At 41.4% G+C, this 25,607-nt stretch overlaps 1 long non-coding RNA gene across 1 annotated transcript; it reads left to right on the forward strand.

Moving 5' to 3' along the window:
• The first annotated feature begins 6,697 nt into the window (after positions 1-6,697).
• On the forward strand, positions 6,698-25,449 carry LOC114811350. Its single transcript, XR_003759037.2, has 3 exons — positions 6,698-6,869; positions 18,828-18,900; positions 24,752-25,449. It is a non-coding gene; the product is annotated as an uncharacterized LOC114811350 (long non-coding RNA).
• Positions 25,450-25,607: the final 158 nt, after the last annotated feature.

The raw sequence follows: 25,607 nt of genomic DNA on the forward strand, positions 1-25,607 counted from the left end.
TTACCCAACAACAGGCTCACAGTCTAGAAAGGGGAGACAGACAGCAAAACAAAACAAGTAAACAGGCATCAATAACATCAAAATAGATAATTAGAATTATAGATATATACACATCATTAATAAAATAAATAGAATAATAAATATGCACAAATATACACAGAGCTGTGGGGTGGGGAAGGGGGTAGAGCAGAAGTAGGGAGTTGGGGCAATGGGGAGAGGAGGAAGAGCAGAGGAAAACTGAGGAAGGCTCCTTGAGAAGGTGAGCTTTCAGTAGGGCTTTGAACAGGGGAAGAGAGCTACTTTGGTAGATGTGAGGAGGGAGGGTATTCCAGGCCAGAGGTAGGACATGGGTCAGGGGTCAATGGCGGGACAGGTGAGAACGAGGCATAGAGAGGAGGTTAGCAGCTGAGGAGCAGAGTGAGTGGGCTGGGCTGTAGAAGGAGTTATACATTATGAATTATTCATATTTATATTAATATAAGTATTTCTGTCAATGTCTCTCTCCCCCTCTAGGCTGTAAACTCATTATGGGCAGGGAAAGTTTCCGCATGTCCCCCAAATTCTGTTTTATTATACTCTCCGAAGGTCTTAGTTACTGTGCTTTACACAGAATAAGTGCTCAATAAATGCCATTGATTGATTGATATGTGTCTGTCTCCGGTCCCTTCTTATATCATTAGATTGTTTCCCCCAGGCAAGGAACAGTGACCATGTCTAATTCCCACTTGTAGAGTTTTTCCCAGCACTTTATATTATGCTCTGTGCAAAATAGGTGCTTAATAAGCACTGTTACTTCTGTTACTACTATGGGGCTAAAAATCTTTGAGGTCAAGAAACTCACCAAAAATCACACAGTGATTGGTGAAGGTGAGACTGAAACCTGAGTCTTAAAATACTCACTCCCATGCTTGTTTCACTAGGCCATGACCTTCTGACTTTATAACGACAAGGAATAGAGTCTTATTTCAGTCATGCCTAACTGCTAACGACAGTTTTCTAGGGGGATGACTTTTTATCTCTGACATGATATCCTTGGCATAATCCATGGCTTATGTTACTATATGTGACTTTTCTATGAGGCTGTAGTCTTTGAAGAATCACAGATTCTAGGGTTCCAAGAAATTGTGGAAAAGGTGTAATGAGATGCTACAGAATGTGTATCTCTGGTCTTTTCTAACCTACTCCTTACTTTATTATGTAATGAGATCCAGAGGAGGGTAGTGCATTTTCAAGTAGGTATTGTAGTGCAAGTTCATTTCTATACTGCCCAGCTTTTATCCTGGGAAATCTACTAGCATAGAGCTGATTTTATCAGCTGATATTCTAAGTTAAAAATCTGCAATCCTCTCTTTCATATACCTATAGTTTGTCCTTTGTATTTGAATATGGCACCACATGTTGGTGGAATCTAATTAACTGAGAAGCAACGTGGCTCAGTGGAAAGAGCCCTGTCTTGGGAGTCAGAGGTCATGGGTTCTAATCCCAGCTTTGCCACATGCCAGCTGTGTGACTTTAGGCAAGTCATTTAACTTCTCTGTGCCTCAGCTATTTAATCTGTAAAATGGGGATTAAAACTGTGAACCCCACGTGGGACAACATGATCACCTTGTATCCCCCCAGCGCTTAGAACAGCATTTTGCACATAGTAAGTACTTAACAAATACCAAAATTTATTTTATTTATTTAAGATGTTATCAAAATGAATCAATTTTTAAACAATTTAAATGAGTGGAATTTTGCCATAAAGATCAGAATTTTTATTATTACATTAACTATTTTTAATATTAGAACTAGCCAGGGAAGTATCCACATTCTGTGGAGAGCATTATAGAAATATTTTACTGTCATCCTTTTTGCAAGTGGGGCTTTGATCTACTTAAGTCTATATTTGGACATGAAAATCTTATAAACTTTGGTGTCCAATTAGAGTTATTCGTGAGTTTGTTGGTAAAAGATTAGTAGTTATGGTAAGATGAATTATTCCATGATAGGGAAAAATGCAGAGTCTGTTAATTTATTCATTAGATGATTTATCAATGAGCGCAAGCTAGAAAAAAATACCACAGGATGTGGGGTCTGAGTAGCACTTTGAAGGAGGTGGTAGAGGTGTAGATGAGGAGCAGCATGACTTAATGGATAAAGCACGGGCCTGCTAATTCTGGCTCCACCGTGTGTCGCTGTGTGACCTTGGGCAAGTCATTTAACTTCTCTGTCCCTCAGTTACCTCATCTGTAAAATGGGGATGAGTATGAGCTCCATGTGGGACAGGGACTGTGTCCTACCTGATTAACTTGTATCTACCTCAGCGCTTCAAACTGTGCTTGGCACATAGCAAGTGCTTAACAAGTTCCATAATTATTATTATTATGTAGTTTGGTGAGGTGGTGTTGGGAATAATGTGAACACACTTCCAGAAGTGGGACAGTGGTACGTGAGGTACAGGAATGGAGATTTTATGTTGAGTAGCAAGCAGGAGCTGGGTTGTAGCAGGAGAAAAGGCTAAGTGGAAGTCAGCCAATGGTCAAGAGTTTTGAATAGATCTTAGCAACCACAATGATCACTGGTATGATTTTAAGAGTAGATGTCTTTTCATTGATTAAGAAAGGTGACTCTTTTCCTTCTTGTAATATAGGCTGATATGGAGGAAGTCAGATGACAATAAAGGAGACTGTTACATCAGTCCAGACTAGAGAAGCAGTGTTGCCTAATGGCTAGAGCATGAACCTGGGATTCAGAAAGACCTGGGTTCCAATCCCACTCTGACACGGCTGCTGTGTGACCTTGGGAAAATCACTTAACTTCTCTGTATTTCAGTTACCTCATCTGTAAAATGGGGATAAAGACTGTGAGTCCTTTGTGGGACAGGGACTGTGTACAATCTGACAAGCTTGTATCTACCCCAACACTTAGTACTGTGCTTGGCACATAGTAAGTGCTTAACAGATGACATAAAAAAAAATTCCTGGATGATAGAAGCTCGAATGTGGCTTGTGACTTTAGGAGTAGAAGAAAAGTTGACTTTGTGAAATCTTGCTGAGGATGAATAGCAAGAATTTGTATTGGACTCAGAAGTATATACTTGTGATGTTGGGGCTGGCTTATTGATTTCCACAGAACAAGGAGTAACACTGAAAATGATATGGAACCTTCTATATTCAGTGTACCCAGAGGCAAAGAAGCTGTGGAAGAGTGAGACAGGATCTGTTTGCTAGTGCTACAAAATAATAATTGTATTTATTGAGCACTTACTGTGTACAAAGCACTGTACGAAGTGCTCATGACTGACCTAGGTTCCAAGCAGAATCATATCCAAAATTGAGATTTAATCAGGATCACAAGTTGAAAAGAATATGGATTGTTTCAAAGTCTGAAGTTTGCCACTATTTTCCCCGGGAAAGGGAGAGAGAAACACCAAACTTTAACATGTGTTCATGTCAAAGTCAGAGTTCAGGATTGCTCTAAGCCATTTTCTTGGGAAAGAAGATGGTGAGGCTTTAAAACCGAAATAGTTCTATATTAGATTACCATAGTCTTTTTCATTAAAGATACTGGTTAGATAGAGAGAGTGAGATATGTTACCTTGTAGAGATCTTCTTTTATCAGATTCCAAGCAGGAATCAGCCTGACAGTTAATACAAGGGGCAAAAGAAGCGTGGCTCAGAGGTATAGAAACATTAAGTGCCTTGCTGAAGGCGGAGGAAGAGGCAAGTGAGAAGCAGCAAGGCCTAGTGGACAGAGCACCGGCTTGGGAGTCAGAAGAACCTGGGTTATAAGCCCTGATCCATCATTTATCTGCTTTGAGATCTTGGGCAAGTCATTTAACCTCTCTGTTCCTCAGTTACCTTATCTTTAAAATTGGGATGAAGACTGTGAGCCCCATGTGGGACATGAACTGATTAGCTTGTATTTACCCCAGTGCTTAGTGTAGTCCCTGGCACATGGTAAGGGCTTAAGAAATACCATTAAAAAAAACCATGACTACAACTAGGACTCCTGACTCCCAGGTCCCTGCTATTCCCACTATGGAATATGGGAGAAAAAAAATGCCTGTGATCTAAGAAGACTCAGTTTGGAAACATGGAAAGTGAAATGAAGTTGAAGGCTTTACAAGGCAAAATGTGTTTTGTTTGTGGCATGTTAATAATAATAATAATAATGGCATTTGTTAAGTGCTTACTATGTGCCAAGCACTGTTCTAAGCACTGAGGTAGATACAAGGTAATCAGGTTGTCCTATGTGGGACTCAGTCTTCATCTCCATTTTACAGATGAGTTAACTGAGGCACAAAGAAGTTAAGCAGCTTGCTGGAGGTCACAGAGTAGACAGGTGGCAGAGCCGGGGTTAGAACCCACGTCATCTGACTCCCAGGCCGGGGGACAGTTCCAGGAAACTTGAACAATTCTCAGGTATTTAGTTCAATGCATTATGTTCAGTGAGTGTTCAATAAACATTAATAATAATGATAATAATAATTGTGGCATTTGATAAGTGCTTACTATGTACCCGACATTATACTAAGCACTGGGGTAGATACAAGCAAATCGGGTTGGACAGAGTACTTGTCCCACATGGGGCTCAATGTTTAAATCCCCATTTTACAGATGAGGTAACTGGGGCACAGAGAAGTGAAGTGACCTGCCCAAGGTTACACAGCAGACAAGTGGTGAATCAGGGATTAGAACCCAGGGCCTTCTGACTCCCATGCCCCTGCTCTTTCCACTAGGTCACGCTGCTTCTCCAAGGACTACTTCTACCATTAGTCTGTCAGTCAATATACTTTTGAGCAATTTCTGTGTGCAGGACACTGTACTAATCAAATAGAAGATACCATATAACAATATAACAGACACATTCCCTGTCCACAATGAGCTTACAGGTTAGAGGGAAAGACAGACAATATAAATAATTCAATTCTAGATAGGTACCTAAGTGTTATGGGGCTGAGAGTAGGGATGAATAAAGGGAGCAAGTCAGGGCAGTGAAGAAGGGAGTTGAAGAAAAGGAAAAAAAGGGTTTAGTCAGGGAGGCCTCATAATAATAATAATAATAATAATGTTGATGGTATTTGTTAAGCATTTACTATGTGTGAAGCATTGTTCTAAGCACTGGGGGGTTACAAGGTGATCAGGTATCCCACGTGGGGCTCACAGTCTTAACCCCCATTTTACAGATGAGAGAACTGAGGCACAGAGAATAATAATTTGTAATAATAATTATGGTATTTGTTAAGCACTTACTATGTGCCAAGCACTGTTCTAAGCACTGGGGTAGATACAAGGTAATCTGGTTGTGCCATGTGGGGCTCACAGTCTTAATCCCATTTTACAGATGAGAGAACTAAGGCACAGAAAAGTTAAGTGACTTGCCCAAGGTTCAAAGCAGATAAGTGGCAGAGCCTGGATCATAACCCACAACCTCCGACTCCCAAGCCCATGCTCTTTCCACTAAGCCATGCTGCTCCTCATAATAATGGTATTTGTTAGTTGCTATGTGCCAACCACTGTTCCAAACACTGGGATAGATACCAGGTTATCAGGTTGCCCCATGTGGGGCTCACAGTCTTAATCCCCATTTTATAGATGAGGTAACTGAGGCACAGAGATGTTGTGACCTGCCCAAGGTCACAGAGCAGAGAAGTGGCAGAGGGTGATTCGAACCCATGACCTCTGACTCCCAAGTCTGTGCTCTTTCCACATAATGCTGCTGCTGCTTCTCTAGGAAGAGATGTGCCTTCAGTAAGGCTTTAAAGGCAGAGAGAATACTTGTCATGCAGTTATTCATTCATTCATTCATTCAATAGTATTTATTGAGCGCTTACTATGTGCAGAGCACTGTACTAGCTCTTGGAATGTACAATTTGGCAACAGATAGAGACAATCCCTGCCCAATGATGGGCTCACAGTCTAATCAGGGGAGACAGACAGACAAAAACAAGAAAACTTAATCACGATAAATAGAATCAAGGGGATGTACACCTCATTAACAAAATAAATCGGGTAATAAAAAATCTATACAAATGAGCACAGTGCTGATGGGAGGGAAAAGGAGAGGGGAGGAGCAGAGGGAAAGGGGGCTTAGCTGAGGGGAAGTGAAGGGGGGAAGGAGGAGGGAGCAGAGGACATTTATTCATTCAATAGTATTTATTGAGTGCTTACTATGTGCAGAGCACTGTACTAAGCGCTTGGAATATACAAATCAGTAACAGAGATAGTCCCTGCCCTTTGATGGGCTTACAGTCTAATCGACGGGCTGAGGGGGAGCATAGAGGGAGCAGAGGGAAAAGGGGTAGCTCAGTCTGGGAAGGCCTCTTGGAGGAGGGTTATGAGGAGGAAGGGCGTTCCAGGCTAGGGGCAAGATGTGGGTGAGAGATTGGGGCAAAATTGAGATAGACTGATAAGGTTAGCATTAGAGGAGTAAAGTGTGCAGGCTATAGTATTGTAAGAGAGTAGAAAAATGAAGTAGATGAGCCCACAACAAGCTGCCTTTCTGGTGACTGTTTGTGATCCAACAAACAATAACAAGGGAGAGAGTTTGCAAAAGCCCTAATGGGCTTTACTTGAGGGCAGGTGACTGTGGGCCTGTGGGGGCAGAGCATAGAGGGAGGCGGGGCTTTCTCTCCTTGTCTTTCCTGGTAATGGGCCTGGACCAATCAATGACTGCTATTTAAAGCCCCAGCTGCCACACCTAAGGCAGGTAAAAGGTGGTTGTTTTGAATCATGGAGGGGGCACCTGGAAATATGTTGAAACAAGCAAGTCTAGGAGCAACACTTAGAAGCAGAAAGAAGATGCATTGGTAGAATGGGCTCCTTTGATCATGGACTGATATTGGGTCTGTGGAGTGTGTGTATGAGTGTGTCTCTCCCTTACAGGTTGGTAAAACTAACCTTGGTGATAAGAGGTTTGGTTTGATTTCTATTATGTGCAATTGAGACTGCCCTGGTCCAGGAAGGTCCTGGTTGGTCTGAGCTGGGAGCTTGTGACACAAAAATAGTGCTGATTTGCAGACCTTGGTCACTATGGTCTGGTGTCTATGGTGTCATGGTTTGCTAACTCTTTTGGTCAATTCTTCCCTCTCTGTTTGTTCTCTTCTCCTTCAGGGAGTTCTGGGTGAGGGTGGGTTTGTTATTGGGCAGGGATTGCCTCTCTCTGTTACCAAATTGTATATTCTAAGTGCTTAGTACAAAGCTCTGCACATAGTAAGTGCTTAAATACTATTGAATGAATGAGGGTGACTCAATGTTGGAATATTGTTATCCATTTGGAATCTTTAACTTTGGATATGGGTCTGCTGGCAATACTGCATGAAGTGTTCTCCTTCTATGAGAGGAGAAACTACTAATGGCTATAGCAGCTGCTTCTGATAGTATGGCCATTGCTAAAGAAGCTAGAGGACCTGCAAATGATATTGAGGTAGTTGAAGTTCTCCTGAAGCCTAAACTGGGGAAAATCAGCCAGACCTAGGTAAAGGCCATTGTTAAAGGTGGGTGTGACCCCTGAGTGTGTTAATGAAGCTATCTGGTTTGACGATTAACCAGATGAATTGTACTTTCCAAGCAATTGTACAATGCTCTGCACACAGTGCTCAAATACAATTGAATGAATAAAACCTTAAGGGTAGCTCCAGTTGTGGTTACCAAGAGTCCCCAGCTCCCCAACTGTTTCAAGGGATTATATCAGGGTGGAATTAGCTGAGTCAGATCAGCGATTCTCCAGGGGTGTTGGAGAGCCCCTAATAGAAGGGCTTCTCTGGATTTATGATCATGGAGCAGCTTTACTCACCCTTACTGAAGAGGCAGCCAAGGGTATAGGTGACTTGGTCAGATTTGGAGGTAAGGCCATGAGGACCTTTCATGCTAGCCGAGGGTCCCTGTGGAATAGGATAACGGCGGCACTAAAGGGAACCTATTAGAATCCACAACCTCTCACTCCCAAACCCGTGCTGTTTCTGCTAAGCCACACTGCTTCTCCTTGCTGAATTGTACTTTCCAAGGGCTTAGTACAGTGTTCTGCACACTATAAGTGCTCAATAAATATGTCTGAATGTGTGTCTTAATGTAAATTCCCCCGATCAACTCTACCCCTGGATGAATATAAATGAGTTTTGTTGAGTGGGATCAAGGGGTGGAGTGTGGTGAACCCACAATAAGATGCCTTTCAAGAGACTGCTTGTAATCTCGCGAAACAAGAAGGGAGAGACTTTGCCAAGGCACTGATGGGCTTTACTCGAGGCAGGTGACTGTGGGCCTGTGGGGGCAGAGCATGGAGGGAGGTGTGGTCTTCTCTCCCTGTTCTACCTGGTAATGGGCCTGGACCAAATAATGACTGCTACATAGAGCCACAGGTGCCATGCCTAAAGCAGATTAAAGGTGGCCCCATTGAATTGCAGGGGGCAGGTCAAAAGAGGGGCACTTGGAGGCAGGGGCAGGCAGAGAAGCAGTACAGAGGCAAGGTGAGAGCAGCAGAAGCAGCAGCACTTGGAAGCAGAAAGCAAAAGCATTAACAGAATAGGCTCCTTTGGCCACAGACTGGTATTGGACCCTTGGAGGGGTGGAGTGAGTGACTGTGTGTATGTGTTACTCCCTTGCACGTTGGTAAAACCAAGTGAAAAACTTTTCACAGTAAACTTGGTGATCAGAAGTGTGGTTTCTTTCCTACCTGTCTCTGAGGGTCCCCTGGTCCAGGAAGGTCCTGGTTGATATGAACTGGGGGCTCGTGACAGGGGTAAATGATGATGAAGCGTATTAAAGCCAATGGTGAGGACTTCCTGTTCAATGAGGAGGGGATGGGCAACCACTGATGTTTCTTGAAGAGTGGGGAAACATGGTCTGAGCATCTGTCCTCCCTCCTCACATTTACCAAACTAACTCTTCCCCTTTTCAAAGCACTACTGAGAGGTCACTTCCTCCAAGAGGCCTTCCCAGACTGAGCCCTCCCATTCCCTCTTCCCCTAATCCCTACTTGCCCCTTCCCCTCCCCATAGCACTTGTGTATATTTGTATATATTTATTGCTCCATTTACTTAATGATGTGTATGTATATATCTATGATTCTATTTATTTTAATAGTATTGATGCCTGACTACTTGTTTTGCTATCTCTCCCCCTTTGAGACTGTGCACATACATAAGGAAGTTTGGTTTTAGATATGCTAAATTTGTGGAGGTGGGAGGGCATCCAAGTAGAGATCTTGAAGGCAGAATGAAATGAGGAAGAGATCACATCTGAAGATACATTATTATTATTATTGTGGTATTAAGAACTTACTATGTACCAGGCACTGTACTAAGAACTGGGGTTGGTACAAGCAGCATGTCTTAGTGGAAAGAGCAGGGGTTATGGGTTCTAATTCCAGCTCCACCACTTGTCTGCTGTATGACCTTGGGCAAGTCTCTTCACTTCTCTGTGCCTCATTTACCTCATCTGTAAAATGGGGATTAAGACTGTGAGCCCCACATGGGACCTTGTAACCACTGTGGTGCTTAGAACAATGCTTGGCACATAGTAAATGCTTAAAAAAAATACCATTATTTTTATTACTACAAGTAAATCGGGATGGACACAACCCCCATCCTGCCAGATCCATGCTCTCTCCACTAGTCCATGCTGCTTCTCAATGTAGATTTAGATTTTAACTGCATAGAGTTGGTAATTGAAGCCATGTGAGTGAATCAGTTCTCCAAGGAAGTGTAGATGGAGAATAAAAAGGGCAACAGAACTGAATCTTGAGGAACACCCATGGTTGGGAGGCAGAGGAGGAGCCTACAAAAGTGATTGATTGAGAATGAGCAGCCAGAGAGGAGGAGTACCAGGATAGGACAGTGTCAGTTTAGCCTAGGTTGGATAATGTTTCCAGGAGAATGGGGAGGTACATAGTGTCCAAGACAGCTGAGAGGTCAAGGAGAACTAGGATGGATTAGAAACTGTTGGTTGGATTAGCTGTTGGATTTGGCAAGAAGGACATTATCTGTGACCTTTTGAGAGGGCAGTTTCTGTGGAGTAAATGGGGACAGATGCCAGATTGGAGGAGGTCAAGAAGACAAGTGGATGGAAGGAATTTGAGACAGCGGGCATAGACAACTAGCTCAAGGAACTGGAGAGGAAAGGTAGGGAGATGGGATGATAACTGGAGGGAGCCATGGGGTCAAGGGAGAGGGTTTCTTCTAGGATAGGGAAGACACAGACATGTTTCAAAGTGGTGGGGAAGAAGCCATTGGAAAGCGAACAGTTGAAGATAGGGAGGGGAAGAAGAGAAGGGACAAGTGTTTTGATAGGGTGGGAAAGAATGGGGTTAGACGCTTAGATGGATGGGAGGGATTTTGAGAGAAGGCAGGAAATGTCCTCTCGAGATACTGCTAGAAAAGATGGGGGAGTTGAAGGAAGAGCAGGAGTGGGGAGGAGCAGGGGAGATTTTAAGGAGATCATGCCTGATGGTGTCAATTTTCTCAACAAAGGAGGTATCCAGGTCATCTGGGGCAAGGGATGGGGGAGGCAAGCATGGGCAGGGGGCTTGAGGGAGTTAAACATCTGAAACAACAGGCAAGGGCACTGGTATGAGTAAGGACGGAGAGATAATTTTGCCAAGTAGAGGAAAGGGCAGAGGTAAAGCATGCAAGCATAAAATTTAATTGGACAAAATTGACTTGATATCTTGACTTCCTCCAGCAGTGTTCTTGGTTCATGCACAGGAGTGAAGGAAGCAGACTGGAGATGATCCAGGGCTGTGATTTAGTGGTAGGAGATTGGTGAAGGGATAGGGGAGCGAGTGAGTTGAGTTCAGGAGACAGGGTTGTGTTGAGAGTGTTGATCTGGTCATCAAGGGAAGGTAGTTTTGGGTGTGGAGTACTACTATTACAAGGACCCCGGTTACTAATTTTCAGTCTCTTTCTAGGGCTCTTCTCATTCCTCAGCAACCACCTGCTGTGCTTCCCTTTCCCCACTCATGCCCTCCCCAGGAGACTCTCACAAGTTAGTGAAGCACTTTAACCTGTTCATGCCCTATCCCTACCTCAATTAGGAAGAGGAATAATCTTAAAGGGACTGAAATTCCACATACTTTCCAAGATTTGCAGATCTAGATCTCAGGAGTGAAGACTAATAAAAAACAAGCAATATTCCCAAAGTTAACAAACTGTTTGCATTTCTGTTTGCATTTCCTTAGTTCAGATATTGTCATCATTAGTAAGTCATTGAGAAACCATTATGAAGAAAGGCTACTTTAAATCAATCAATCTGGTATTGCACACATCCTGTGTGCAGAATACTGTCCAGAGCAATTTGGGAAAGCTCAGTACAACAGATTTAGTCTACTTTAGGTAAAATGAGTAATAAATGTCTTCTGTGACTTCTAATTGGAAAATGTTTCAGATTGCCTAAACTGAAAATAAACCCACTTTTAGGAAAAATGTTTTATAGTATCTTGAGATCATTTTATGGTATAAATGACTACTTGGAGGACATACTGAATAGCGCAAAGCAATTGGATTAAGAAGCTTGTGTGTGAGTTGCACAATTTGTGGTGTAGTTTTGTAGAGGAAAAAAAAGAATCATTTTGTTCCTATGCATCATAGAGAAGCAGCGTGGCTCAGTGGAAAGAGCACGAGTTTAGGAGTTAGAGGTCATAGGTTCTAATCCCAGCTCTGCCACCTGTCAGCTGGGTGACTGTGGCAAGTCACTTAACTTCTCAGTGCCTCAGTTACCTCATCTGTAAAATGGGGATTAAGACTGTGAGCCTCATGTGGCACAACCTGATTACCCTGTATCTATCCCAGGCCTTAGAACAGTGCTCGGCACATCATAAGTGCTTAACAAATACCAACATTATTATCATCCATAGCTTTCTGCTTGGGAAGAAAAATCCATCAAACAGTGACTCTCATGAGTTAGAGGGTCACCTTCCTCCTCATTTCCCCTGATGACCTTGCTAACTACTTCGCTGACCGAATTGAAATGATCAAATGTGAGGTCCTCAAAGTCTTCCTCTCACTTAATCGACTCCTCCCTCCCCCATATCCACACTCTTATCTTACTCTATTAAGTGCTTTCTATAAGCCAAGCACTGTTGTAACTGCTGGGGTAGAGGAGATTCTTTATCCCATCTCACCTTCTAAAAAAATACTTGCATCCACTCTTTTTTTGGGGGGGGGCATTGTGGCTAGAGGAGCAAGATTTTGGGTCTCCTCACAGGCTAAAATACAACAGCCATAACCATGACCAGTCAAAGCAGCAACTACAACCTTTCTAACTGGAGAAGGAAGGAACAGTGGGAAACTGGGTAGAATGAGTTGGGGGAGCTTCTCTCCCACGTGACTGTGGTAAAGCATTTCTATTTCATTGCAACACTTCCAAGCACTTAATACAGTTCTCTGGACACAGTTTTATAAGTAGTGTTGCTTGACTGAAATGATGAAATCTAATAATTTAGAGAAATAAAATAGGATTATTTGTTGAACCCAGCAGTCAAAATATTCCTGATATTTGTCTTACTTGGATTACAAACCTTTAATAATTGTTAATGATCTTATTTCAAGTAATACAAAATCTACTGACAGATATTCTGATGTGGTGGATCTGATTCTCACCATACAGCAGCAGTTAGGGGAAACTGAGAATATTTTAGAATGCTATTATTTCACTTACATGGAAAGGCTGTTTTTACCTTTTTGTATCCTTCTGAATCAAACAAATCCTCAGTCAGCTTCAGGGCTTGGAACCAACTCACACCATCGAACATATCTGGTCTCTTCATCTATTACTCCCAGACTCTCTATCACTTAGTAACCTTCTAACAGTGCCTCACTCTCTCCTCTACTCTACTGTCTTAATCCCCTTGCTCACCCTTTCTCCCAAACTAAAATTCCCTCCCTCCAAAGATCCAACAGACTACAGTTCTTAACACATTCACTGCCATCCTAAAATTCCACCTTCCACAAGTTTCCCCAATTACCCAAATCTTACAACCTTACCAGTGGTCTCATTTATTCATTATTTAAACACATTTTGAGATGATATATTCATTCAATTGTATTTATTAAGCACTTACTGTTTGTAGACATTGTACTAAGTGCTTGGGAAGGTACAATATGACAATAAACAGTGACTTTCCTGCCTGCAAATGAGCTTAGAGTCCAAACAAGGTGGGGGAAGAGACAGACATCAATGCAAATAAATAAAATTAAAGATATATATGTAAGTGCTGTGGGGCTGGGAGAGGGAGAAGAGCAAAGGGAACAAGTCAGGATGACTCAGAGTGAGAGTTGAGGAAAGGTGGGGCTTAGTCTGGGAAGGCCTCTTGGAGATGTGCCCTCACTAGGGCTTTGAAGGGGGAGAAAGTAATTATCAAATTTGATGGGGAAGGGTGATCCAGACCAGAGGCTGGACATGGGACATAGGTCAGGTGTGAGGTGAGATCAAGGCAAAGTGTGAAGGTTAGCACTAGAGGAGCTAAGTATGCAGGCTGGGTTGTAAAAGGAGAGAAGAGAGGTGACATAGGAGGGGGCAAGATGATGGAGTACTTTAAAACCGACTTTGAGGAGTTCCGTGGAAGTGGATGGGCAACCACTAGAGTTTTTTGAGGAGTGGAAGATATGTAGAAGAAGGATCCAGGCAGCAGATTGAAGTATGGACTGGAGTGGGGAGAGACAGCAGGTTGGGAGGTCAGCAAGGAGGCTGATGCAGTAATCCAGACAGAATAAGATAAGTGAGTGCATTAATGTGGTAGTAGTTGGAAAGGAAAAGGTTGATTTTAGCAATGTTTTGAAGGTGAGATTGACAGAATTTGGTGATGGATTGAATACGTGGGTTGAAAGAGAGAGGAGTAAGGGTAATGCCAGTTACGGGCTTGTGAGATGGGAAAGATGGTGGTGTCATCAACAGTGATGGTAAAGTCAGGAGAGGACAGGGTTTGGGTGGGAAGATAATATCCCTATTATATTCAATCATAATTATATACATTTACCTTTATGGTAAAATTTTCACAACTGCCTCCATTAGCATAAACTTCTCTTGAACAGGGACTATCTCTCTTGCTTGTTTTATACTTCCTAAGTGTTATGTACCTGGTATTGCACCCAAAGGGTGTTCAGTAAATAATGTTACTACTATCACTACTAAAATGTTTTGTTCTGACTCTAGCAGTAGGATAAACCTTTCCCTTATTACTAGAGCTTAAGCAATGATCCTTTGAATAACAGAGAAACAGAAGTTTTATAGTGTATTTTCAGGGGCAAAATAGTCAAGTATGCAAGAAATTCATCTGATTCTTTAACTGGCCTGACTACTCTACTTAATCTGAAAAATGCACAGGCCCCCATATTTTGTGATAAATGTTATCTCTAGAATCTGCCCTTTCCTCTCCTTTCCAACCAAACTGCTATAACACTGATCCAAGCACTTATTATTCTCTGCTTTGACTACTCTATTAGCCTCTTGACTCACCTCTCTGCCTCCCCCTACCCACCTACTCACCTCTCTGCCTCTCCTTGCCCACCTCATTTTTCTATAAAAACATTCATCCCCTGTCTTCCAACTCCTTAAAAATCTTCAGTGTTTGTCCATCCACCTCAATATGAAGCAGAAAGTCCTTACCTATCAACTTTAAAGCATCTGATCAGCTCTGCCTCATCTATATAACCTCACTGATCTTATCCTACAATCCAGCCCACATGTCACTCCTCCTAAAGTCAATCTCAATTTCATCTATTTTGCTACCAACCTCTTGCCCATATCCTGCTTCTGGCCTGGAATTCATGTCCCCTACCCTTCTGACAGACCACCACTCTCCCTTCCTGCAAAGCCATCGTAAAATTCCGTCTCCTTCAAGAGGTATTCCCCAATTTAAGTTCTTATTTCCTCAACTAACTCTCCCTTGAGGGTATCCCTCAAGGTTCAGTTCTGGATCCCCTCCTATTCTCCATTCACACCCACTCCCTTGGAGAACTCACTTGCTCCCATGGCTTCAACTACCACCTCTATGTGAATGATTCTGAAATCTACATCTCCAGCCGAGATCTCTGTCCCTCTTTGCAGTCTTACATTTCCTCCTACCTTCAAGACAACTTCACTCAAATGTCCTGCCAACACCTCAAACTTAACATATCCAAAACAGAACTCATTATCTTCCACTGAAACCCAGTCCACCCCCTGACTTTCCCATCCCTATAGACAGCACCACCATCCTTCCTGCCTCACCAGCCCATAACTTTTGCATTATCCTTGACTTTCTCTCTCATTCAACCCATCTATTCAGTCAATCACTAAATCCTGCCGATTAAAGTTTCACAACATTACTAAAAATTCACCCTTTCCTCTGCTACCACATTAATCCAAACATTTACACTTTCCTGCCTTGATTACTGTATGAGGTTCTTTGCTGATTTCCCTGCCTCCTTTTTCTCCTACTCTAGTCCATACTTCACTCTGCTGCCTGGATCATTTGTCTACAAAAAATTCAGACCATGTTTCTGCACTCCTCAAGAACCTCCTGTGGTTGTCTATCTACACATCAAACAGAAACTCCTTACCCTAGGCTTTAAAGCACTGTCAAAGTACCCTCTTATAGTATAACTCACTACTCTCCTACTGCAACCTGGCCTGCACAGTTTGCTCCTCTAATGCCAACCTACTTATTGTATCTCTATCACATCTTTATTGCTGCCGTCCTTTCACTTATATCCTTCCTGCACACAGTAAATACTTGATAAATATGATTGATCCCTTCTGATTCACCTGTGCATTTGTATCTATATTGTTTAAGCACTTGGTATCCACTTCACCTTTAGCCGCACAACAGTTATGTGCATATCCTTATTCCCTGCCATTTCCCCTATGTGAAATTTCTTGTCTATCTCCCACTCTAGACTGTAAGATACTTGTAGGCCGAGATCACATCTACCAATTCTATTGCATTATACATTCATTCTCCTTCCTACTTATTGTCACTCCTGTGTGGGACAAGAACTGTATCCAACCTGATTATCCTGTATCTTCCCCAATGCTGTGCAGAGTGTTTAATGCATAATAAATGCTAAACAAAATACCACAATTATTACACTTTCAAGCACTTAGTTCAGTGCTCTGCACAAATTTGCTACTCAAATACCACTGATGGATTGACTAATTCTACTTTTCTCTTCTCTCTTTCTAAAGCCTCAAACATGAACTGTGGCAATTGCTAAAATATAGCTGTATGCATAACAATAAAGCAACTATGCCTCTCAGTTTGAATTGATTATATATTGCTTCTTGTACGCTTGTCCATCCAACCAATAGGAGAGAGCTACAATATGAGGCTGTTTTTGTGTGTACACAAAGTGCTGGGACTGTGAAACTCACAGTAAAATTTTCAGTCTCTCTCCCTCTCTCTACTCCCCCCCGCCCACTTCGAGAAGCAGTGTGGTTTAGTGGAAAGAGCATGGACTTGGGAGTCAGATGACGTGAGTTCTAATCCTGGCTCTACCTCTTGTCAGCTGGGTGACTTTGGACAAGTCACTTCACTTCTCTGTGCCTCAGTTACCTCATCTGCAAAAAAAGGATTGACTGAGCCCCAAATGGCATAAGCTGATTACCTTGTAATCTACCACAGTGCTGACAACAGTGCTTGGCACATAGTAAGCACTTAATAATGATGTTATTTGTTGTTGGTTTTTTTCTGGTTAGGTTGTAAGTTTCTGGTGGACAAGGAATGTGTCTAATGAACTCTGTTGTTTTCTACTTCCCCAAGTGCTTAGTATAGTGCTTTTTTACAATATGCACTAAAAAATACCATTGTTGGATTTACACATGTAAGTGAATTTCACTACTACTAATCATAATTTATGTTGGTATTTGTAAGCGCTTACCATGTGCCGAGAACTGTTCTAAGCGCTGGGGGAGATACAGAATAATCAGGTTGTCCCACTTGAGGCTCAAAGTCTTAATCCCCATTTTACAAATGAGGTAACTGAGGCACCGAGAAGTCAAGTGACTTGCCCAAAGTCATACAGCTGACAGGTGGTGGAGCCATGATTAGAACCCATGATCTCTGACTCCTAAGCCCGTGCTCTTTCCACCGAGACATGCTGCTTCTCTAGCAATGGTACTGTCTTTAAACACAAAGGGCAACTGCATAAATAGCATAGGAGAAGACATGGAAGAGAAAACATATTTGATAGGCCACAGGATGTGATCTGGTCAGTATATGATGTACATTCAAATTTGCTCTCCCTCAGAAGGAGCTCAGAACCTCTAGAAAATGGCTAATTTTTCAGCAAGAAACATGAGAGGAAATGTGTTGCTTCTCCAGGTGCAACAGGAGGTCTTTTAGCTCTCCTATCCACTTTTGAGTCTATGTAAGAAGGTTCTTAAGGAGACTGGGAATTTAACCAAATAGACACACAAACTTTAAAAATATACAACCAATCTCTTCTTTTCAAAATTTATTCTAGAAAGATCGTAGCAGTAGTAATTATAGTAGTTGTGGAAATGGTAGCATATATTGAGCACCCATTTCATAATAATAATAATGTTGGTATTTAAGTGCTTACTATGTGCAGAGCACTGTTCTAAGCGCTGGGGTAGATACAGGGTAATCAGGTTGTCCCTCGTGAGGCTCACAGTCTTCATCCCCATTTTACAGATGAGGTAACTGAGGCCCAGAGAAGTGAAGTGACTTGCCCACAGTCACACAGCTGACAAGTGGCAGAGCTGGGATTTGAACCCATGACCTCTGACTTCCGAGCCCGGGGTCTTTCCACTGTTTCATTGTATCGGACACTTGGAAAGTCTTGTCTTATGCCGTTGAGTTGTTTCCAACCCATTAGTGACACCATGAACACATCTCTCCCAAAATGCTCTGTTCTCCATCTGCAATCATTCCGGTAGTGTATCCATAGAAATTTCTTGTAAAATACGGGATAGGTTTACCATTGCCACCTTCCACGCAATAAACTCGAGTCTCTACCCTTGACTCTCTCCCCTGTTGCTGCTGCCCAGCATGGGTGCGTTTTGACTTGTAGCAGATTGCCTTCCACTTGCTAGCCACTGCCCAAGCTAGGAATGGAATGGGTATGCCTTTGTTTGACTCTCCCTCAGTAGCTGAGTCTGGTAGAGCACTGGACACTCTCCAGGTGTGACCCTGAGCAGGGAACTTGGAAAGTACATAATAGAGTGGAATGTTCAGTGCCCATAAAGATTTTGTACTCTAACAGGGGAGAGAAACATAAAAATAAGGAAATTGAATGTATATTTATGGTGTGTGTGTGTACACACATACATAACTATGGCTGAGTGGATAGAGCAGAGGCCTGGGAGTCTAATCCTAAACTGGGTTCTAATCCAGGGACCTGGGTCCTAATTCCGGCTCTGCCACATGTCTGCTGTTTGACCTTGGGCAAGTCACCTAACTTCACTGGGCCTCATATGCCTCATATGTAAAATGGGGATTAGGACTGTGAGTCCCATGTGGGACAGGGACTGTATCCAACTTGATTAACTTGCATGGGCTTTGGAGTCAGGGCTCATGAGTTCGAATACCAGCTCTGCCACTTGTCGGCTGTGTGACTGTGGGCAAGTCACTTAACTTCTCTGTGCCTCAGTTCCCTCATCTGTAAAATGGGGATTAAGACTGTGAGCCCCACGTGGGACAACCTGATTCCCCTATGTCTACCCCAGCGCTTAGAACAGTGCTTGGCACATAGTAAGCACTTAACAAATACCAACATTATTAACTTGTATCTAATCCAGTGCTTAGAGTGCTTGGCACATAGTAAGCAATTTGCAAGTACCATAGTTATTACATTACTATTTTATTTCAATTCAAGTCCTTTGCATCTTTTCAACATCTTTCTTCTACAGAATAAAGACCATCAAGTGTTCTGGGATGAATAACTTAATCAACATAGCCATCAAGTTTTTATGTCTGCTACAGGTAAGAAATATAGAGTTTACCTGGGAAAAAAAAATCTGAGCTAAAGATATTATTCAGTAGTCTAATGGAAAGAACATGGGCCTGGGAATCAGAGGTCCTGGGTTCTAATCTCAGCTCTGCCACACCTGCTGAGGTGCCTTAAGCAAGTCACTTAATTTGTCTGTGCCCGTTTCCTCTTCTGCAAAATGGGGATTCAATGCCTATTCTTTCTATTTAGACTGTGAGCCCTATGTGAGACCTGATTATCTTGCATCTAACTCAGTGCTTGGGCATAGTAAAGGCTTAACCAATGCCTCAGTTGATTTATTATTAGACTTCCAAGTGAACATAAAATGTAGCAAATTACACAGAGAGAGCAAAATTGGGAAAAATTTATGGTATAATAATGCAAATAGTATTTGCTAAGCATTTACGATTTGCCATGGAATATACTAAGCACTAGGGTAGATACAAATAAGGTACTGGAATAAAAAATTGTCCCTGTCTCCAATCTAATGCTGGGGGAAAAACAGGTATTGAATTCCCATTTTACAGATGAGGAAGCTGAGCCACACAGACTTGTCACCTGTCTAGGGTCACACTGCAGTTAGGCGGAAAGGTCAGGATTAGAACCCAGGTCCTCTGACTTCCAGACTTGTGCTTTTTTTTTCCGCTAGACTGTGCTGCTCCTCTTGTCAAGTCATGTTAATCTCAAGTCAATCCCCTCAGCAGTCCAGGATGATTTCCTCTGATATGTCCATCTTTGGGGTTTTTCTGATGCCCAGTTACAGTGCCTCTTAAAGGATAAATGCTCCTAGCCTTCCATATTTGAAGAAATCTCATAAATTGATTGTCTTTCCCATGATCACAGGTTTCTCTTGCATCTCACTTTATTGGGCCAATGTATGTTACTGTGAAAATGGTAAAAATGTGAGTATTCACTGGATTTAATCAGCTCAACTAGAAAGGAACTCAAAGTGCTTCCTGGCTGAAGTACTTTTAATCTAAATCTTTTTCACCTTCCAAGATGAAAGGTACCATCCAAATGCCAAATACATACTTGTGCCCACAGATGGACCAGAACCACAAATTCCATAACCATCCCTTTGGTAAAATGTGTTGTACCAGAAGCCAGCTTTGAGTAATTCTCACTCTGCTGAAACAATTATAATTAGATTTAGTGAATGCTTATTTTGTTCCAAGCCCCACTGGGGTAAATAAGACATTTAAGTTTATAAACAAAATCAGTGGTACAACATAAAGCTAATAATCTTTAGAGATAGGAAGTCTAGGTATCTTATCCCCATTTTACAAATAATGACACTTATCCCCATTTTACAAATAATGACACTGCAGAGAGGTTAAGTGCATCATCCAAGATCACACAGCTAGTCAGTGCTAGAGTTGCGACAAGAACCAGGCCTCTTGGTTGTCAGTTGTGTGTTCTTTCCACTAGACAGTGACCTCATGTATGAGTTCCAGCACAGTCTCTAACCAACATTTCCTACTTTCTATATGGAAGGTCCAGTGATTAAACAGCAGGAAGATAGGTAAAATATTGTGTTTAAATTTTTTTTTAATATGCAAGAATGAATCACATTTCAGCCATAATGTTGCCAATGTCACCTTTTTACCTTTGTCTCCCTCCATTATTAAATAGCTTCCCATAATAACCCTAACAAGTACCAAGATTCATTGTTTTTAATATAAGGCTAAACCTGTTTTTTAATGGTGTTGGCTAAGCACTAACTATGTATCAAGCACTTTTCTAATTGTTGGGATATGTAAAAGTTAATCAGTGTGGACACAGTCCCTGTTCCATATGATGCTCACGGTCTAAGTAGAGGGAAAAAAAGGTCTTTAATCTGCATTTTATAAATGAGGCAACTGAGGTGAGTTGCTTGGCAAGGTCAGTCAGCATGTAAATGGCTTGGCAAGGTTACTCAGCATGTAATCAGATCTGGGATGGAAAGAGCACGGGCGTGGGAGCCAGGGGTCATGAGTTCTAATCCTGGCTCCGACACTTGTCAGCTGTGTGACTTTGGGCAAGTCACTTAACTTTACTGTGCCTCAGTTCCCTCATCTATAAAATGGGGATTGACACTGTGAGCCCCATGTGGGACAACCTGATTACCTTGTATCCGCCAGTGGTTAGAGCAGTGCTTGACACATAGTAAGCACTTAACAAATGCCATTATCATTATTATCATTATTCCTACACATGACTTGGTAGAATTTCTCTATTCCCACATGTGACTTGGTAGTACACTAGGAAACTGTGACTTCCCTTCATCCTAGATATTCAGATGTAGAGGAAAAACATCAGAAATGAACAATGGTATTTTATTCCAAAATAGTTATATGGGGAAATTTAAATATATAAATGTATATCTGGATTTGTGAGCTTCTTCTGCTATCCAACCAGGAGTTGTCCACTAAAACCAGGTCCTTGATTCCAAAGAAATCACTTCAGAGGTTATGATCTGATTTTAAATTTTGCTCTCTTTGTTCACAGTGAAGTTTGTTTCACCAATATATAATAGAATTTTCAAACTACAGGCAATGGAATGCATAATGATTCTGATTACATTGTGTCAGAAACTTTTGGTAGACTTTTCAAAAACTTACATTGACTCATGAAGAGCTTAATGCTAAATCCAGAAATGTTTCTCCTGTTTGTAACATGCTCATTTTGTGGGTAGGAAAATAGGTGTCACAATAACCTGTGTTGAATATCCACCTCTGGAGTAATAATAATAATAATAATGTGCTTACTATGTGTCAAGCACTGTTCTAAGTACTGGGGCAGTTACAAGGTAATCAGGTTGTCGTGGGGCTCACTCTTACTTCCCATTTTACGTAGAAGTGAAGTGACTTTCCCAAAGTCACACAGTTGACAAATGACGGAGCTGGATTAGATCCCACAACCTCTGACTCCCAAGCCCCTGGCCTTTCCAATAAGCCAACCTGCTTCTAATATTCCCTAGGCTGAGCCAAATTGGCATACAACTCTTCCTCAGGCAGTGCTACAAATGGAAATGTTTTACCCTGGCAACTCTCATTGAATGATGAAATTCATTCATTCATTCGTTTTTACTGAGCACTTACTGTGTGCTGAGCAATGTACTAAGCACATGGAAAATACAATTTGGCAATGGATAAAGATAATCCCTACCCAACAATGGGTTCACAGTCTAGAAGGGGGGAATACAGATAACAAAACAAGTAGACAGGCATCAATAGCTTCAAAATAGAGTTATAGATATATGCACATCAGTAATAGGATAATAAATATGTACAAATACACAAGTGCTGTGGGGAAGGGTGGGGGTAGAGCAGAGGGAGGGAGTCGGGACGATGGGAAGGAAGAGCAGAGAAAAAGGGGGGCTCAGCCAGGGAAGGTCTCCTGGAGGAGGTGAGCTTCCAGTAGAGCTTTGAAGGGGGAAAGATAATTTGGCAGAAGCAAGGAGGGAGGGTATTCCAGGCCAGAGGTAGGGCATGGGCCAGGGGTAGGTAGTGGGACAGGCAAGAATGAGGCACAGTGAGGAGGTTAGCGTCAGAGGAGTGGAGTGTGCCTGGGCTATAAAAGGAGAGAAGGGAGGTGAGGTAGGGGGCAAGGTGATGGAGAGTTTTGAACCCAATAGCGAGGAGTTTTTGCTTGATATGAAAGTTGAAAGGCAACCACCAGAGTTTTTTGAGGAGGTGGGGTGACATACCCAGAGTTTTTCTGTAGAAAGATAATCCCAGCGGCAGAGTGAAGTATAGACTGAAGTGGGGAGAGACAGGAGGTTGGGAGATCAGAAAGGATGCTGATGCAGTCATCCAGATGGGATATGATGAGAGACTGTATCAACAAAGTAGTGGTTTGGATGGAGAGGAAAGGGTGGATCTTGGTGATGCTGTGAAGGTGAGACTGGCAGGTTTTGGCGCTGGATTGGATGTGTGGGATGAAATATAAATGGGTATACATACTGGTGAAGATGTATTCATTCATTCAGTGGTATTCATTGAGCGCTTACTATGTGCAGAGCACTGTACTAAGCGCTTGGAATGTACAAATCTGCAACAGATACAGTCCCTGCCCAATGACAGGCTTACAGTCTAATCAGGGGAGACAGACAAAATCAATAGCAATAAATAGAATCAAATAGAATAGAATCAAATAGAATAGTTGTATTGGTTTGGAGTCCTATTTTTCACACTCTCTCTCCCCTTTTGCCTTTCCTTTATATTCTCTCTTCTCTCCCCTGCGTTATCCCAAGCTCTGCAGAACATTTGCATTAATCTCATCAAAATCAGAAAGGAATTTGAATGTTCTTCACCCTTTTTTAACTTAGAGAATGGTGATGAAAAGGAATGTCCTTGTGGTGTTTGGCAATTCTTAGCTGGTGTCACTGTGCCATCACAGGAGGCTCCAGGAGGGTCATGCTCATAAGTTTATAAATGACAACCATTACATTTTGCAATGAACAAGACAAAAGACCAAGTTTAGTACTGTAATGGATAAAATATATTAATGGTATTCATATGTATGCCCCCCCTATTTCCTAGCTTGGTACATATGTCTTAAAATATACTTGCTTGAGTCCTGCAACCGCATTTTAATCATGAATTAGTATGTAAAAATTCATATATACTGCACTCTTCAATTTAGATCTGAAGCATACTTGAGGGCATTCAGAATTCATGATTTCAAGTGTCACTGGGTTTAGCAATTGGAACATCTTAAAGTTGTGTGGTTATGAGTGGAGTGGTTTTCCCATCTTTCTTCTTTTCCTGTGCAGATTTATACGCTATTTTGAACTGTTGCACTTTTGAATTACCAAAGTTTCCGCATATAAAAGCAATTTTAATCCCAAAACGATGTTGTTGAAGAGAAAATCTTCCACTTTCCAACATGAAGGTCTTGGACCTTGCAGTTCAATTAGGTCAAAGTTCATTGAACAATATGGATCAGATTATGTGCTTTCTAAACTAGCGGCAGGCTTTAAATTAGCTTTTAAATAATTTACTGCTACAATTCATATTTAAACAATGGGGCTGAGCTATTTTTCATCCTGCAAGCAGGAGTCACTTAACAAGATATTCATTAACATTTGTTGATTTATTTTTACTAAACAGAGTGCTAAATGTTCAAACAATATTTTCGATATGTGCTATTAAGATTTTAAACTAATTACTCCTGGTATGCAAATTTGGGGAAACACAATTAAAATTATAGCAAAATCTATGGATAAACCTCTTAAGCTAATGTGGCTTATATCTGTCTACTATTGTGCCATACACTCACTTATTGGTCAATTATAACACCTATGGCTCCTTCTTTGAATATGAAGGGCAACCTCATATATTCATCTGCACCCATTCTGTGTTTTTGGTGAAACCCATTTAAATGAATAGATAATCAAGACTAAATGGGTAAAAAGAAAAATCCCTTAAGCACTAAATGGACAAATGTAGCAATTACATGATCTGTCTTTCAAGCTTGCTCTCTAATATTTTGTCTCTGTGCTGTTAAAGGACAAGTTCCTCTTAAGTGAATATTCGCCTACTAGAAATAGAGGCCTATTAAATGGATAGATTATCTATACATGAAGGCAGGGTATTTTAAGGCTTCTTCTGAATTTCATGACAAAGCCAAGATCTAGTCAATTGACATAATAGGGTATTTTTCTTTGTATAACAAGAAAACCATTCTTCTTATCCCCAATGAATGGGGAAAAATGGATTATGTCCAAGAATGTGATTATAAAATCTCAGCTACCAAAGATATTTTAACTAGCTAGATTCCATTGATCTACTGTAAACCTCTGTCAACTAAGGCTTTTTTCTCAAATTGATTCTCCATTTTGTCTTCTCATTTTCTCAACAGCTCACAGCAGGAAGCACTGTCTACATACAGAAAACAGGATCTTGCTGTAGGCATGGGTTTAAAACAAAAGGATACTGATTAAAGAAAAAAGACTGCTCTTTTTGATCTTAAAATTATTGATCTTGTCAATCAGTTACAGACTCAGAGTGCCCATTTAAATCTGTAATAACTATTACTGTTACCACCATAATGCTGACCATTTTAAAAGTCAAAGAAATCCATACAATAATGTAAAGTGATGTTAATTTTGCTGTGCAAGTTCCTTCACTATATCAATAAGTATTCCATTTACAAATATCAGAGCTGCAGAGAGTCCATAGAAATTAAAAGTGTAAAAATAAGTGAAGTAGCTGACTTCTAGAAAAGTGTGTTAATTACAGATACTCTTTAAGCCAACAAATATACATTCTCTGCCTGCTGACACCAAATAATAAGCCCAATTTTATCAAGCTATAAGCCCAAAGTACAGTTCTTGACCTTCCCGTATGCAGCCAAACCAACTGCTTGTTAAACCAACCTGGTAACCCTCCTTACTTACACAAGGCAATCTTATTTCCTGTTATGTTTCCTCCATCCTGTAGAAGTCTTCCATATTTACTATTCTTGTTGTATGGTTAGCACCTTTAAACTCACTCAAATGTGAAAAACAACAACAAAAATGGATTGATTTAGTAAAGAAACATGTGCATTCCACATGAGAATTTGAGAGTTTTATTTAGAAATCATGAAGTTATGACAGCATGGGTCTTTCCATTTCAATCTTAAATACGCAAACTGTAGACCTCCTTCACCTGTGCTAAATTCATGGATATGTTTAAGAATTATTAGTTCCATGCTTTGAATTTTCAGAGAAAAA

This window comes from Ornithorhynchus anatinus, chromosome 4, assembly GCF_004115215.2.
Source record: "Ornithorhynchus anatinus isolate Pmale09 chromosome 4, mOrnAna1.pri.v4, whole genome shotgun sequence".
Taxonomy (NCBI): domain Eukaryota; kingdom Metazoa; phylum Chordata; class Mammalia; order Monotremata; family Ornithorhynchidae; genus Ornithorhynchus; species Ornithorhynchus anatinus.